Source organism: Equus asinus, chromosome 13, assembly GCF_041296235.1.
Source record: "Equus asinus isolate D_3611 breed Donkey chromosome 13, EquAss-T2T_v2, whole genome shotgun sequence".
NCBI classification, from domain to species: Eukaryota; Metazoa; Chordata; class Mammalia; order Perissodactyla; family Equidae; genus Equus; species Equus asinus.
The window spans coordinates 9869805-9885456 of NC_091802.1; the positions used below are offsets into that span (position 1 = coordinate 9869805).

Here is a 15652-nt window from a genome sequence, read left to right on the forward strand (position 1 = left end):
TGGACCACGTGGCCATCTTAAAACCACCGCTGTGGGTCTGATTACCAGGCCTGGGCCGTGTGCCCATTCTAGGTCAGGAGACGTGGGGCAGCTCTGTCTGATGGACAGAGCAAGGAAGGGGTGGTTTCCCAAGAGAAAGCTAAGAGGCTCTTACATGAAAAAAAGGAGAACACATTTTGCAGGCAAAACAGCCCCTCTTGCAAGTACTTATCCCTGGAGAAGGCACACACAAGGCAAGTGACCTACACAGAGCTTTTGCAATCTACTTGTCCCCTTACTAGGTACTTTCACACATCACCTTAGGCAATGCTCCCAGCAAGCCTCCAAGATAGATATTAGTAGTTCCATTTCTACAGGTGAGGAAAACGGAGGCTTAGAAAGCTGGGGGTGTGGAGGTGCGGGGTGGTAATTTAACCAAAGTTGTGCAGCTGGGCGATGGCAGAGATGGGACTTGTGGGTGGAGATGGCTGGAGCACTTGCAGAGGAAGATGATCAATAAAATAGTCCTTTCCGTGTTAGAACTGGGTGCGGTTTCCAAATGTAGGGCAGTTCAGTCCCCTTCCTAGTGTGCCCCAGTCAACAGTGGTATTTGGGGAACTCTGGGTTGCAAGATTAAGTCAAGGAGCTTCCGTTACGAAGGCTGAGGTACGGTGGGGAAGTTTGGTCTGGACTAGATAGTGCCTGGTTGGTTAAAAGAGGAATGTCCAGGTATATAAAGCATAGAGGAATCTGGAAGGTTTAGCAGACACTTGGCTCCCCATGACACATCCCCTCCCCGTCCCCAGTGTCTGTTGCAGCTATGGTGGCAGGCCCCCGTGCGTGCGCATGCCGATACTGTTCCGCCTCCCCTCTCCACTTGGCTGTCTCGGGGCTTTCTCTGGGGCACGAGAGTTCCTTCATGCTTCACCTGCACTTGCAGGTACAGCCAGAATTGCAGAAGTTAATGTCCCCAGGGGGCAACGTTCAACCAACAGGGGACAGGAGTTGTCGGGCAGTGACCCAACCTCCTGCCTTTTGGAGGGGCTAATCTGAACACGTTCTATCTGGTTCCTCACAGGGTCTGCAACAGGGTCGAGCCCAGGTGCTCCCAGGGCACCCAGCTCAATAAAGCAGACTCTTGGCCTTTTCTCCTGTCCTTTCTCTCCCCACTCCCTGCTTCCTGGGGTCACCTTCCCCATGACTACCTCCTCCCCGTCCTTGTTGCAGGCTCTGTCTTCAGGGAAACCCCAGCTAAGACTCAAGACTTTTTGGAAGGTGGCATCATTTGAGGTAGACCAGCATCTTAGGGGTCAATAGTTTGCAAGAAACTGAAATTTACTCAAATTTGTTCCTGTAAAATAGGAATTTATTCTCTCTCTCTCTCTCCGCATGGTGTCTTGTCTGATTCTTTTTGTGCATCTGTCCCATTTTTCTCTTTTCTTTGTAGACTCTCTTCCCATTTACTTAGGATTTCTGCCCTCACATTTCTGCTTGCATGAGTCCTTGATCTGCTGAGATGTTAAATCTGACCCCAAATTTACAGAATCTCAGTGCTTGATTCTCCAGAGCAAGCTGACTCTGTCTCTTGAACACCCCCCACCCCATTACAAGTTTCTGGGAAAGAAAAACTGGGCCAGCTTGAGTTGTGTCCACCCCTTATTCCATCACCTTCCAGTCCATGTGGATGAGCCTGACTCTTCAAGAAAGGGGTGAGGGAGAGGAGGTAATAGTCAAGGGAGTGGGACAGAGCCAGGCTTCGGAAAGACTACAGCGGACCACGAGTGCGAGAGCCCTCAGGAGGGCTGCAGCTGAGCTGGGAGACGTGTCGGGAGGCTGTTGAGATAATCCAGGTGATGGACAGAGAGGGTCAGGTGGAAGGAATGAAGTGATGCAGGAATGTGTAACTGCCAAGATTCAGCAGTTGATTCCGAGTGAGGGATAAGGGAGAAATAGAGGTCAAAGGTGACTGGAGGGTTTTACCGGGAATATGAGAGGATCAACCACAGAGGAGAAGATGCTGACATTTGTGAAATACTGAGTTTGAATTAGGATAGCACGTTCACCTGACTCAAATCAATCAATCTACATCCTAGGGTGGTAGATATTTGGGTCATTCTTTTGTTCTGCATAGAGATATATAGTTGTTTATATACGATTAAATTCTGACGAAATTGAATTGAATTTCATACCCAAATTTACCTAGTCCTTTAAGGCTTTGTGGAAGTGAAGCGAAATATGACAGTAGATGGCAATGATGACGGAAAGGTCACTGAGTCAAATAGAAAATCACTTCCAACTTAGATATAACCATTCACAAAAGGAGGACAGGTTGATGACTCTAGACTCAAATAAATGGCTTTAAATTAAAACTTGCAAAATTAAAAGCACACAGCAGAACAAATTTAAAGGATTTAAAGTTCAAAAATAAAATTAATCAATATACTATTTAGGCATAAACACATATGTGATGAAACTCTAAAGAAAAGAGAAGGATTAGGAGAAATCGGGAGAATGGTGACGTCTGTGATGGGTAGGGGTGGGCATGTGACCGAGGGGAGGCCCTGGGCCTTCAGGTGTGTGGGTCAAGTGGGTACTTCTTAAGCTGAGTGGTGAGTACAAAAGGGATAGTTTTATTAGTCTTCTTTAAACTGTTTGCATACATGATTTACACTTCCATTTTTATGTTTTATGATTTTTACAAGTTAAAAAAACAAGTCTTGCCTACAGCGTATACATAACTGGCTGTTGGGTTCATGCTCATGGGAGAGTGTCAGCTGCATCTCCCTGGACAGAGAGAGCCACTGGGAAGACCTTAGGACCTTGGAATCTGGACGGGGTTGAGGAGAGAGCTCCAGGCTGAAGCCTCTCATTCTTCTCTAAACACAAAGGCTTGCAGGACGGCGGTCAGACAGAAGTCCCGGGGTTCTACCTCCACAGCTCACTGGCTGCGTGATGTGGGGCACATTATGTGGCTTTTATAAGCATAAGTATCCTCAGTAAAACACAGGTGAAGCTATTGCTTATTTCATAGCATCGTTTTGGGGATAAATGAAGTGCTTTGAGGATCTGAAGGTAAAGGGGTATGCAGATGACAAGAGTTCGGCCCCCAGGCCTTCAGCATCAGAGTACCATTCTTTCAGCAACCTGCATGTGGGAAGCTACCCCTGAACCACACAAGTCCAACAGGGGTCATGTAAGTAAGGATGGGAAAGAGAGCTCTAAGCAAGTGGACCAGTGATGGGGACAGCCAGCCTTCAACACCCCAGTGACTGCCACTCCCTGGCTCTGGGATCTTGTTAAGTCCTGTTCTGGGGCAACAAATCACAGTGGATTAGTGAGAAGAAAAGACCTGAAGAAAAGTAGAAAGTAATGAGCCAAAACAAAACAATGACGCTAACTTGAACATGTCCCAAGAATAACTTTTATTATTTATTCATTTTACTTTAAATAGCACTGACTGAGAACCTACCAGTCCAGATGCTACGGATGTTGCAAAGACAGATAAGGCTCAGACTATGGTCTCAAAGATGTCCCAGGGAGCGTGACTGTCTATATGGACCAAAATGCCTGCACAAGTGTGTCCATTAGTTTTATTATTCTCCATCCAACTTTCCTATTTCTTTATTGCTTTTCATAATTATGAAATCGATACATGTTCATTATGTAAAAGTCTTGTACAGAAACCTGTAATATTGACAATGAAGTCCCAGCCCCCTGCTACAATTCTGTCCCTTAGGTGTACAATTAAGGGGGGAAAAGTGCTGCTGAGTCAATTGGTATATGGCTTTCCAGTCTTTTCTTTCTTTTTTTTTTTTTTAAAGATTTTATTTTTTCCTTTTTCTCCCCAAAGCCCCCCGGTACATAGTTGTATATTCTTCGTTGTGGGTCCTTCTAGTTGTAGCATGTGGGACACTGCCTCAGCGTGGTTTGATGAGCAGTGCCATGTCCGCGCCCAGGATTCGAACCAACGAAACACTGGGCCGCTTGCAGCAGAGCACACGAACTTAACCACTCGGCCACGGGGCCAGCCTCCAGTCTTTTCTTTTTTTAAGCATCATACTACACCATACTGTTCTATAACTTGTTTCTCCTCTTACGAGTCTGTCTCGGGCATCTTCACCATGTGCATACATATAAGTCCACTTCTTTCTCTTGTCATAGTTGACATGCCGAAAATCCCTTTATTTTTATTTATTTTTTTTTCTTTAAAATTTCTGGATTTGGAGTCTCACTTTAAGAGACTTTCCCTATTTTTTTTTATTAAGGTTATGAAAGTTAACATCCTTGTGAAATTACACTTGTACATGATTATTAGTCATGTTGTAGGTACACCACTTCACCCCTAGTGCCCTCCCCCCACCCCCCTTTCCCCTGGCAACCACTGATCAGTTCTCTTTGTCCATATGTTAACTACCACCTATGAGTAGAGTCATACAGAGTTCGTCTTTCTCTGTCTGGCTTATTTCACTCAACATAATATCCTCAAGGTCTATCCATGTTGTTGTGAATGGGACGACTTTGTCCTTTTTTATGGCTGAGTAGTATTCCATTGTATATGTATACCACATCTTCTTTATACAATCATCAGTTGCTGGGCACTTAAGTTGGTTCCATGACTTGGCTATTGTGAATAATGCTGCGATGAACATAGGGGTGCATGGAGCTTCTGAAATTGCTGATTTCAGGTTCTTAGGATAGATACCCAGTAGTGGGATGGCTGGGTCATAAGGTATTTCTATTCTTAACTTTTTGAGGAATCTCCATACTGTTTTCCATAGTGGGTGCACCAGTTTGCATTCCCACCAACAGTGTATGAGGGTTCCCTTTTCTCCACAGCCTCTCCAACATTTGTCACTCTTGGTTTTGGATATTTTTGCCATTCTAACAGGTGTAAGGTGATATCTTAGTGTAGTTTTGATTTGCATTTCCCTGATGATTAGTGATGATGAGCATCTTTTCATGTGTCTATTGGCCATCCGTATATCTTCTATGGAGAAATGTCTGTTCATGTCCCCTGCCCATTTTGTAATTGGGTTGTTTGATTTTTTGTTGTTGAGTTGTGTGAGTTCTTTGTATGTTATGGAGATTAACCCTTTGTTGGATAAATAACTTGTGAATATTTTTTCCCAATTAGCGGGCTGTTTTTTTGTTTCAATCCTGTTTTCCCTTGCCTTGAAGAAGCTCTTTAGTCTGATGAAGTCCCATTTGTTTATTCTTTCTATTGTTTCCCTCATGTGAGGGGTTATGGTGTCTGAAAAGATTCTTTTGAAGCTGATGTCAAAGAGTGTACTGCCGATATTCTCTTCTAGAAGACTTATTGTTTCAGGCCTAATCTCTAGGTCTTTGATCCATTTTGAGTTTATTTTAGTAAATGGTGAAAAAGAATGGTTGATTTTCATTCTTTTACATGTGGCTGTCCATTTTTCCCAGCACCATTTGTTGAAGAGATTTTCTTTCCTCCATTGTAGGCCCTCAGCTCCTTTGTCAAAGATTAGCTGTCCATAGATGTGTGGTTTTATTTCTGGGCTTTCAATTCTGTTCCATTGATCTGTGCATCTGTTTTTGTACCAGTACCATGCTGTTTTGATTACTGTAGCTTTGTAGTATGTTTTGAAGTCAGGGATTGTGATGCCTCCAGCTTTGTTCTTCTTTCTCAGGATTGCTTTAGCAATTCAGGGTCTTTTTGTTGCCCCATATGAATTTTAGGATTCTTTGTTCAATTTCTGTAAAGAATGACATTGGAATTCTAATTGGGATAGCATTGAATCTGTAGATTGCTTTAGGTAGTATGGACATTCTAACTATGTTTATTCTTCCAATCCATGTGCATGGAATGTGTTTCCACCTCTTTATGTCGTTGTTGATTTCTTTCAAGAAGGTCTTGTAGTTTTCATTGTATACATCTTTCACTTCCTTGGTTAAATTTATCCCAAGGTATTTTATTCTTTTTGTTGCAGTCGTGAATGGGGTTGAGTTCTTGAGATCTTTTTCTGTTAGTTCATTGTTAGCATATAGAAATGCTACTGATTTATGTATGTTGATTTTATACCCTGCAACTTTGCTGTAGTTGTTGATTGTTTCTAATAGTTTTTCTATGGATTCTTTGGGGTTTTCTATATATAAGATCATGTCGTCTGCAAACAGCAAGAGTTTTACTTCTTCGTTGCCTATTTGGATTCCTTTCATTTCTTTTTCCTGCCAAATTGCTCTGGCCAAAACCTCCAGTACTATGTTGAATAAGAGTGGTGAAAGTGGGCACCCTTGTCTTGTTCCTGTTCTGAGAGGGATGGGTTTCAGTTTTTGTCCGTTGAGTATGATGTTGGCTGTGGGTTTGTCATATATGACCTTTATTATTTTCAGGTACTTTCCTTCTATACCTATTTTATTGAGGGTTTTTATCGTAAATGGATGTTGGATCTTGTCGAATGCTTTCTCTGCATCTATTGAGATGATCATGTGGTTTTTGTTTCTCATTTTGTTAATGTAGTGAATCACGTTGATTGACTTGTGGATGTTGAACCATCCCTGTGTCCCTGGCATAAATCCCACTTGATCATGGTGTATAATCTTTTTGATATATTACTGTATTCGGGTTGCCAAAATTTTGTTGAGGATTTTTGCATCTATGTTCATCAGTGATGTTGGCCTGTAGTTTTCCTTCTTTGTGTTGTCCTTGTCAGGTTTGGGGATCAGGGTGATGTTGGCTTCATAGAATGTGTTAGGGAGTGCTCCATCTTCCTCTATTTTCTGGAACAGTTTGAGAAGGATAGGTATTAAATCTTCTTTGAATGTTTGGTAGAATTCTCCAGAGAAGCTGTCTGGTCCTGGACTCTTATTTTTGGGGAGGTTTTTGATTACTTTTTCTATTTCTTTACTTGTGATTGGTCTATTCAGATTCTCTATTTCTTCCTGATTCAGTTTGGGTAGGTTGTATGAGTCTAGGAATTTATCCATTTCTTCTAGGTTGTTCAATTTGTTGGCATATAGTTTTTCATAGTATTCTCTTATGATCCTTTGTATTTCTTTGGTATCTGTTGTGATTTCTCCTCTCTCGTTTCTAATTTTATTTATTTGAGACTTCTCTCTTTTTTTTTTAGTGAGTCTGACTAAGGATTTGCATCCAGAATATGTGAAAATTCCTCAAAACTCAATAGTAAGGGAGCAAATAACTAAAAACTGGACAAAAGACTTGAACAGATACTGAGTCAAAGGGTACATATGGATAGCAAATAAACACATGAAAAGTTGTTCATCATCAGCCATTGTAGAAACTCAAATTAAAACCACTGTGAAATACCACTATATACCTATTAGAATGATTAAATTAAAAATACGGACAATACTAAGTGCTGACAAGGACATAGAGCAACTGGAATTCTCATACGTTGCAGGTGGGAATACAAAATCGTACAGCCACTGTGCAAAACAGTTTGGCAGTTTCATAAAAAGCCACACCTGAGTATTTACCCCAGAGGATAAAACTGATATTCACACAAGAGCTCATGCATGAAAGATTATAGCAGCTCTACTTAAAATTGCCAAAACATGGCAACAATCCAAACTTCTTCAACAGGTGACTGATTAAACAAACTGGAGCTCATCTATACAATGAAATATTATTCAGCAATAAAAAAGAACTAACTATTGCGCAGGCCCTGTGGCCTAGTGGTTAAGTTCGGCATGCTCTGCTTTGGCAGCCTGGGTTCAGTTCCTGGGCGCGACCTACACCACTCGTCAGCGGCCATGCTGTGGTGGTGACCCACACGCAAAATAGAGAAAGACTGGCACAGATGTTTGCTCAGGGCGAGTCTTCCTCAAGCAAAAAAAAAAAAGAGGAAGATTGGTAACAGATGTCAGCTCAGAGTGAATCTTCCTCAGGAAAAAAAAAAAGAACTAACTTTGGTGCACACAGTAGCTTGAATGAACGAATTACATGCAGCAGAATGAATGAACTGAATGAATTATAAAGCTAGTCTCAAAAGGTTACATATTATATGAATCTGTTTATATGACATTTTCCAAAAGACGAAACTATGGAGAAGAGATCAGTGATTGCCAGGAGTTGGGGAGCAATTGCAGGGAAAGAAGGAAGACTGAAGGGTTAACACAAAGGAGACTTTGGGGGCGACTGGAATTGCTCTGCATCCTAATTGTGGTGGTGATTACATGAATCTATAGATGGCTAAAATTCATAGAACGATATGCACACGTAACACCCATAAAAGTTAATTTTACTGTGATAATTCTTAAATTTAAAAAAGTGAACCCAAAGTTCAAGTTAATGAATAACTATTGCAAGCAACCATCAGTATAACCCAATTCTCACATGACTTTACCACTATATTTCATTAAGTCTAAGGTGCCATTGATTTTTTTCATATTCTCTTAAGGAAAAAAATATATCGCTGTCAAACTATGACACAATGCTAAGATGCCATCAATTGTGGGACACACCCCAATTTCTGAGATGCTAAATTGTGAAAACATGCATGGCTAGACTCAATGAAATACTGTGTTTCCTGTCGTGAAGACTTTTGCTCAGTGATCCATGGAGAAACACAGTATTTAGGATTTTCCTGTTTGACTCTAGACCGCTGCTTCTACTGTTCATGATAAAGAAGGCCATCTTGAACAAAGTCTCATTCTAGTTGAAGATGCCCTTGTTTGAAACCCCCTTCCTTATTTTCCCCAGATGGAGAACAGCAGTTTGAGGGTTAGCAAGTCACATCATTAGGACCGTCACTCACCCTTTTCTGATCTCTAACTCCAGCTGCCTCCTCCCTAGACAAAGAAGAGGAAGACTGTTAGAACTCCCATAGGCTGAAATGATGCAAGGGCAAGTAGAGGACGGAGCTCCATTCTGAGCTGGGGGTTCTCTCGAGACACTCAGGAGGCTGGATGGCCTTGTGGCCAAGACCATCTGCTTCAGAGACAGCAAGACCGGGCCCTGACTTGGCCTCTGATGCATGTGCAATCTTGGGCCAGTTACCGGCCTCCCCAAATCCATGTCCATCTCCTCACCTTCTTTTAATTGCACAAGGTACACAAACTTAATTTGTGAAGAGAGCTACCCCCTTAACAAATAAAGTCTACAATACAGAATTGTTGACTATACAACAATTGTGTAGTTGGATTTGTATACAACTGTAGTTGTATAGTATACAAGTGTACTATACAATGCTGCACAGCAGATCTTCAGAGATGATTCCTCTTGCTTAACTGAGACTCTACGCCCGGTGATTAGAGACTCCCCGTACCCTCTCCCCCAGCCTCTGGCAACCACGCTTCCACTTTTGATTCTATGCATTTGACTATTTTAGATACTTCACATAGGAAGATGACAGTTCTTGCTTCTTGGGTACTGACGCAGGGATTAAACGTTGATGACTATAAAGTACAACAAATGAAACTCTTATGACAAGAGTGAAAGAAGGTGCTTGCTTCTACAAAACTCTTTCCAAAAGGTATTCTGGAGGTAAACACAGAAGGTTCTAAGTGGGTACGATGGTTAATCTTATATGTCAACTTGGCTGGACCATGGGGTGCCCAGATATTTGGCAAATATTATACTGAGTGTTTCTGTGCAGGTGTATTTGGATGAGATTTACATTTAAAATTGGTGGACTTTGAGTAAAGCAGATTGCCCTCCATAATGTGGGTCGGCCTCAGCCAATTAGTTGAAGGCCTAAATAGAACAGCAGGCTGACCTCTCCAGAGCAAAAGGGAGTTCTCCAGCAAATGGCCTTCAGACTTCATCTGTGGTATCAGCTCTTCCTGGTTCACCAGCAGACTGCCTTTGGACACCAAGCCAATTCCTTAAAATAAATCTCTTCATATATATATATATGTGTGTGTGTGTGTGTATGTATGTGTATATATATATATGTATCTCCTATTGGTTCTGTTTCTCTGGAGAACCCTGACTAATATGGCAGGAAAATACCCTTAAGCCAAAGAAGGGTTCTCTTTCACTTTACCCCTTTAGTGATAATATAAAACAATTTTTCACAAAAGCATGCTAAAAAGAGAAAGTAAGATCTGTGTGACACATAGTCTGTGCACTCTCCATGCAGTCATTCAGTAAAAGAGAAAGAAGGAAAGGAGAAGAGGGTGCAAATATTGAATCTTAGCACAGGTAAGAGCTTTTCGAGGTCTTCAAGCCCTAATTTCTTACAAACGCAGGGACATCCTATGTGACATCCTGGGCCACCCCTGGGTGAGGCTGTGGTTTGAGCCCTGTAGGATTTATATGTCCGTACTTGATGCCACTAGTTCTTGGGACTATGATCAAGATAATAAATCCCCCTTTTTAAAGCTTTTAGTATTTTCTCCTTTTGCCCACTCTGTCCCATAGTGGTTGAGCCTCAGTTCCATTCTCCTAGTCTCCCATATAGTCCTGTAATGGTCATCTCTCAACTGAATCCCCCTGCATCTGTCACCGAGTGACTACAGCCAAGGCAGATAAGCACGTCCTTTCACAGCTGTGAAACAGGTTGGGTTGACAAGGTGCATTTCAAAGTCCCTTCTAACTTTACAGTCCTTTAGATCTGTGCTATCTGAGATCCCAACATCTGTTTGACAAGTCCCCGCCCCCAAATCTCTGCAGCCCCAAATCTACTCACTGGTCAGAAATATCTGCTGCCCTCTTGGCTCCCTCAAGGGTCCTCAAGCCGGATCTGGCCAGGCTGTGGGTCAGAACAGGAGCTCTGTTTCCTCTCTTCTTTTGGCCTGATGAATGATCACAGCGTATCATTTAGAGTAAATTGCTGCAGGCATATTACAGTTCTGCAGACAACTGATTTCATGAATCTACCTGTTTACTTAGAACACCAGCATGAATGTAATCCGGAAAACATTTTGAAAGAGTCTGGGGAAGGTAGGCAGAATTTAGTAATGCATCTTCGGGTCTCCACGATGATAAGTAATTCGTCTGACTGAACATTTTGCTTCTCGACAACCCGTGTTAGAGTGAACAGAAGCTTAGCCGTTTTATGGATGAAGCTCAAAGAGGCAGGCAGCCTACTGCAAGACAAAGAGCCCTGGGCCCGGAACCAGGGTGCCCAGACCTGCTCTAAGCTCAGCCACCAACTAACTGTGCAGCCCTGGGCCAGTCGCTTGACCTTTCTGGTCCTCGTTTTTTCCCATCTGCAAAACAAGGGCCTGAGAATAGATTGATGCTAAGGGCTCTTCTAGCCCGTGGTCTCACTGTTAACAGAATGAAGAGATGAGTCACAAACTGGCAGAAAATATTTGCAAATCACACATCTCAGGAAGAACTTGTATCCAAAATATATAAAGAGTTCTTCAAAACTCAATAATACGAACAACCCAATTCAAAATAGATAAAAGATTAAACAGACCCTTCATCCAAAGAAGATATATAGATGTTAAATAAGCACAAGAAAAGAGGTTTGACATCTTTAGACATTAGGGAAATTAAATTAAAAACAAAGTGAGGTACCACCACACATCTGTCAGAACAGCAAAAATTAAGAAGACTGATCATACTAGGACTGGTGAGGATATGGAGCAACTGGAACTCTCATTCACAGCTGGTGGAAATGCTATAACCACTCTGGAAAATAGTTTGTCAGTTTCTTAAAAAGGTGAAACGTACACCTAGCATATGACCCAGTCATTCCACCCCTATGTATATACCAAAGAGAAAGGAGAGTGTATGACCACACACAGACTTGTACACAAATATTCATAGCAGCTTTATTTGTAACAGTCAAAAAGTGGAAACACCAAAATGTCCATTGGCAACAGAATGGATAAACAAATCGTGGTATATTTATACAATGGAATACTACTCAGCAATAAAAAGGAATGAACTATTGAAACATACTCAACATGAATGAATCTCAAAAGATTATGCTGAATGAAAGAAGCCGGACCGGAAGTACATACTGTGTGATTCCATTTATATAAAATTCTAGAAAACTGATCTACAGTGACCTAGTGACAGAAAGCAGATGGGTGATTGCTTGGGGATGGAGTGGAGCAGCTAGAATGTAGGGAGGGAGGAGGGAGAATTTACAAAGGGACATGAGAAAACTTTTAGGGATGATAATACATTTGCTATCATGATGGTGGTAATAGTCTCATAGAGATAGAAGGATGTCAAAACATATCAAACTATACATTTTAAATATGTGAAATTTATTGTATGACAATTATATTTCAGTAAAGCTATTTATAGATGAAAATCCAAAAAAGACTTTAGGTAAATGCTTTATGGGGATTGGAAATTCATATTGCCAAAATAGCAATCCACAGATTACTTCCTAGTAGCAGGGGACGACGTGGCATGTACATGGAGCCATCAGACAGTCATCACCCTAACTGAGTGGTCAATGTCAGCCCATCATTAGGCAGGTCAACCAAATATCACTTATCTTATGACAGATGCCATAAAGAATACCCAGCATCACCCATGAGGCATACTAACCAGAAATGCTTAACCAGAAGACGTCAAACGTTTAGATCTAATTTCCAGGGACAGGAAGTACAAGGGATAAAGGAACAAGATAAGCGACACCTTCAAGAAGCACCATCCCGAATTTGGGACATTTTGTGTCTAACTGGCCTAGTGTCTTCAGCAAGCCCATGTGGTGAGAAAAAGGGGCTGGGCTCGATTAGAGGAACCTTATAGGACCTTACTACTAGACACAAAGTATTCACTGTGATTGGATCTTGGTTTATACAGCTTTTCTGTACCGGGGGCCCCATGGGGAAATCTGAATAGAGACTGAATATTAGAGGAGATGGAAAGGTATTGACATATGAAGGTAGAGATCATTAACCACAAAAAAGCAGGGCCCAAAACATGTAGGAGATGATCTCACTTTGGATATATAAAGGGAAGGACAGGATTTTGGCATTAATGGCAATTTTTGGGTGGTGGAAATTTTTTTTCACATTTTTGCTTATCTATATTTTATAATTATCTAAAATGCACATACACTGCTTTTGGGCAGGGGAAGGGACTTTTTAATGAAATAAGAGCATCAAGAATTATTTTCATGAGTGTGCTTCAATTTAAACGAGTTCCTGGTTGGGGCCTTGTATCAGAGCTGCAATCACTCTTCTACTGCCCTGGGACATTGAACTTGATCCAAAATGGAGTAAAACTGAGCCACAAAAGATGTGCATTTGCTTTTAAAGACACATTTGCTGCCCCCCAGCAAGCAAGACAAATGTGTGTGCAAGCACACGCACACACACACACTAACCCTTAGATTTCATCAATTCCTTGGGTTTACAGCAGAAAATAATATGTGGATCACAACTAGATAAAAACCTATGCATGAAGGATCAGAAGCAAATTTATGGTGCTGTTTGTAGGTGATTTTTTGCCTATTGAGAATAAGCTCTTTTTTTTTTTAAGTTGTTCACAAACCTTGAAAAGGTGCACTATTCACCCACTTTGAAATAGGGCTTTTAGAAATGAAAATACTATTTCTACCTGCAGTCTTAAAAAAAATCTGATAGATTAACAAATACCTTAAGAAGAGTATACACCAGGGCTTCTCAGTCTTGGCACTATTGGCAGTTGGGATCGGATCATTCTTTGCTGTGGGGGCTGTCCCCATGCATCGTAGGATGATCAGCAGCATCCTTGGCCTCTACTCGCTCAATGCCAGTAGCACCATCCCCCATCTCCAAGTCGACAAACAAAAACGTCTCTAGAAATTGCCAAATCTCCCCAGGGGACCAAGATGCCACCACCACCCCAGGTTGAGAACAACAATTGTACCTGAAGGTCAGTAGAACTGGCTTTAAAGGGCTCAAAGCCATCTCACTCACCCTCCTGACATGAGCTGTCCCTAGAACCTCTTTTCTAGAAAAAGAGAACATGAGATCTCAGTTATCCACATCTTTTAGAGAATACACTCGGGGCTGGGATGAAGGCATGGCCATACCTTCTTTCCTGCAAGGTGAACTCATCCCCTCATCCCTAAAACCCACCTGGACAGCTGCCTGCTCCTTGAAGCTTTTCCCAGCTCTTCCTCCTCTATTGCCAATCTGGTTTTCCCCCAGAATTTGAAAGGAACTAAGAAAGAGTGGTGTCACAAAAGTCCAAAGAAAAAGAACTTTCCAGAAGGTAATAATGACCCACAGTGCTAAGTGATGTGGAGAGGTGGAATGGGATTGGGATGGAAAGGAAAGCATTATGTTTGTTGTTTATAGGAAGCCATCGGATAAGCCACTGAGGAAGTCATTGATGATTTAGCAAGAGCAGTTTCACAACCTTGGGTGTGGATGGCTGATGGCAATGGTTTGAAGGGTGAAAGGAAGATGACGGAAGAGGGGAGATGACCAGAGCAGAGAAGTAGAGGGCAAGGATGGGGCAAACTTTGTGTTTGTGGCTCACAGTCTTCTCACCTTGCCCTCCTGGCACCCACTAGGGTCCTGGGTCCAAACCTCACCATGTTGTGTGTGAGCACACACCTCTCCTTCCATCAATGAGCCATCTATGTGGAGCAATGACATGCCAGTGAGTCAGAGGGACTGGCTCCCTCCTACTGAGGTTGAGAGGAGCTTAATACGTCATCACTGATTTACGTATGATCCCTACAGACTTAAAGAGCTATAAAGTAAACTCCATCTCTTGTCTCCTGTTCCAGAATTCCACAAGCCTCTCTCTATCTTGATGGGTTTCTTCCTGTGTCCTTTTCCAGGCAGATTTTGCATACAAACATATGGGTTATTGAATAAGCACAATAAATCCTGTCCCACAACGGCAATTTACCCAACCAGACAAAAAAATCTCAGAAAGAGGACCCAAATACTCACTGTAGAAGAATTTAGAAGAAAAAAGTTTAACTAGGAGTAAGGAATGTCTATAGTCAAAGGGATTTGAACTGGAACCCACAGTAGTTGTCAACCATCTTCTGGTTGTTTGGGATATCACCCCATTTTATTTTCTTCATAGCATGTATCACTATAAGGAAACATTTACTCGGCATTTTTTGTGTGTCTCCCTGACTACAATATAGCTTCGTGAGAGCAAAGACTTTGTCTGCCCTCATCAGCAGAGCACCCTAAAAGCCTAGAACAGTGTCTGACACATAGTATATAGTCAATAAATGTTAATTGGGTAGAGGGATGGGTGGATGGATGGATGGATGGATGGATGGATGGATGGATGGAGATGAGTCAATCTATCTCTATTTCAGGCCCAACCTTGCAACCCTACCCAAATAAAGGCCCACCCAGACTCCCATTGTAATCTAATTCCATCCTAATTGAACTGAGTATTCAATGTTTAAACAAAGAAAATATGTTGACTCACTTTTTTATCTTCTGTTCCACATGCCTCCTCACTAGAAAACAAGAAAGTGGACTCTGTTAGAACATTTCTTTCTTTTGATCAGTCATGAGTAATTCAGAATGAGAAGATACCTTCTCACAATCTAAAGAATTACTTAAACCTGAGGTTTCTTGGTGAGAAGAACTTAGTCCCGGATTATCCTGATTCTGTGGGCAATGGGACAGGGGCCTTGGAGGAGGGGAAGAGCCTCAGACCCATTCTGTTTCCATGTTCTAAGTTGGCACTGCCTAGCTGTCAGGGAGCGAGAGCAGTATTGTCGTTCCTAGGGATCCATCCAACAGAAGGGAGCCCAGGTCCACCTCATCCATGTGTATTCAATAAGGATGTGCTCATTTA

The 15652-nt window shown here is 42.0% G+C and overlaps 1 long non-coding RNA gene across 4 annotated transcripts in view; it reads right to left on the reverse strand.

The window, feature by feature from the left end:
• Window positions 1-15652, reverse strand: part of LOC139040008 (uncharacterized) — a 62078-nt gene that overhangs the window by 19684 nt on the left and 26742 nt on the right. For 3 of the 4 annotated variants that reach the window (XR_011493566.1, XR_011493564.1, XR_011493565.1), the window contains one exon: window positions 10807-15308. This is a non-coding gene — a long non-coding RNA (uncharacterized lncRNA). Of the gene's footprint in view, window positions 1-8726; window positions 8761-10601; window positions 10708-10806; window positions 15309-15652 lie in introns of those variants that run through there. The other variant, XR_011493567.1, reaches the window with a different exon arrangement.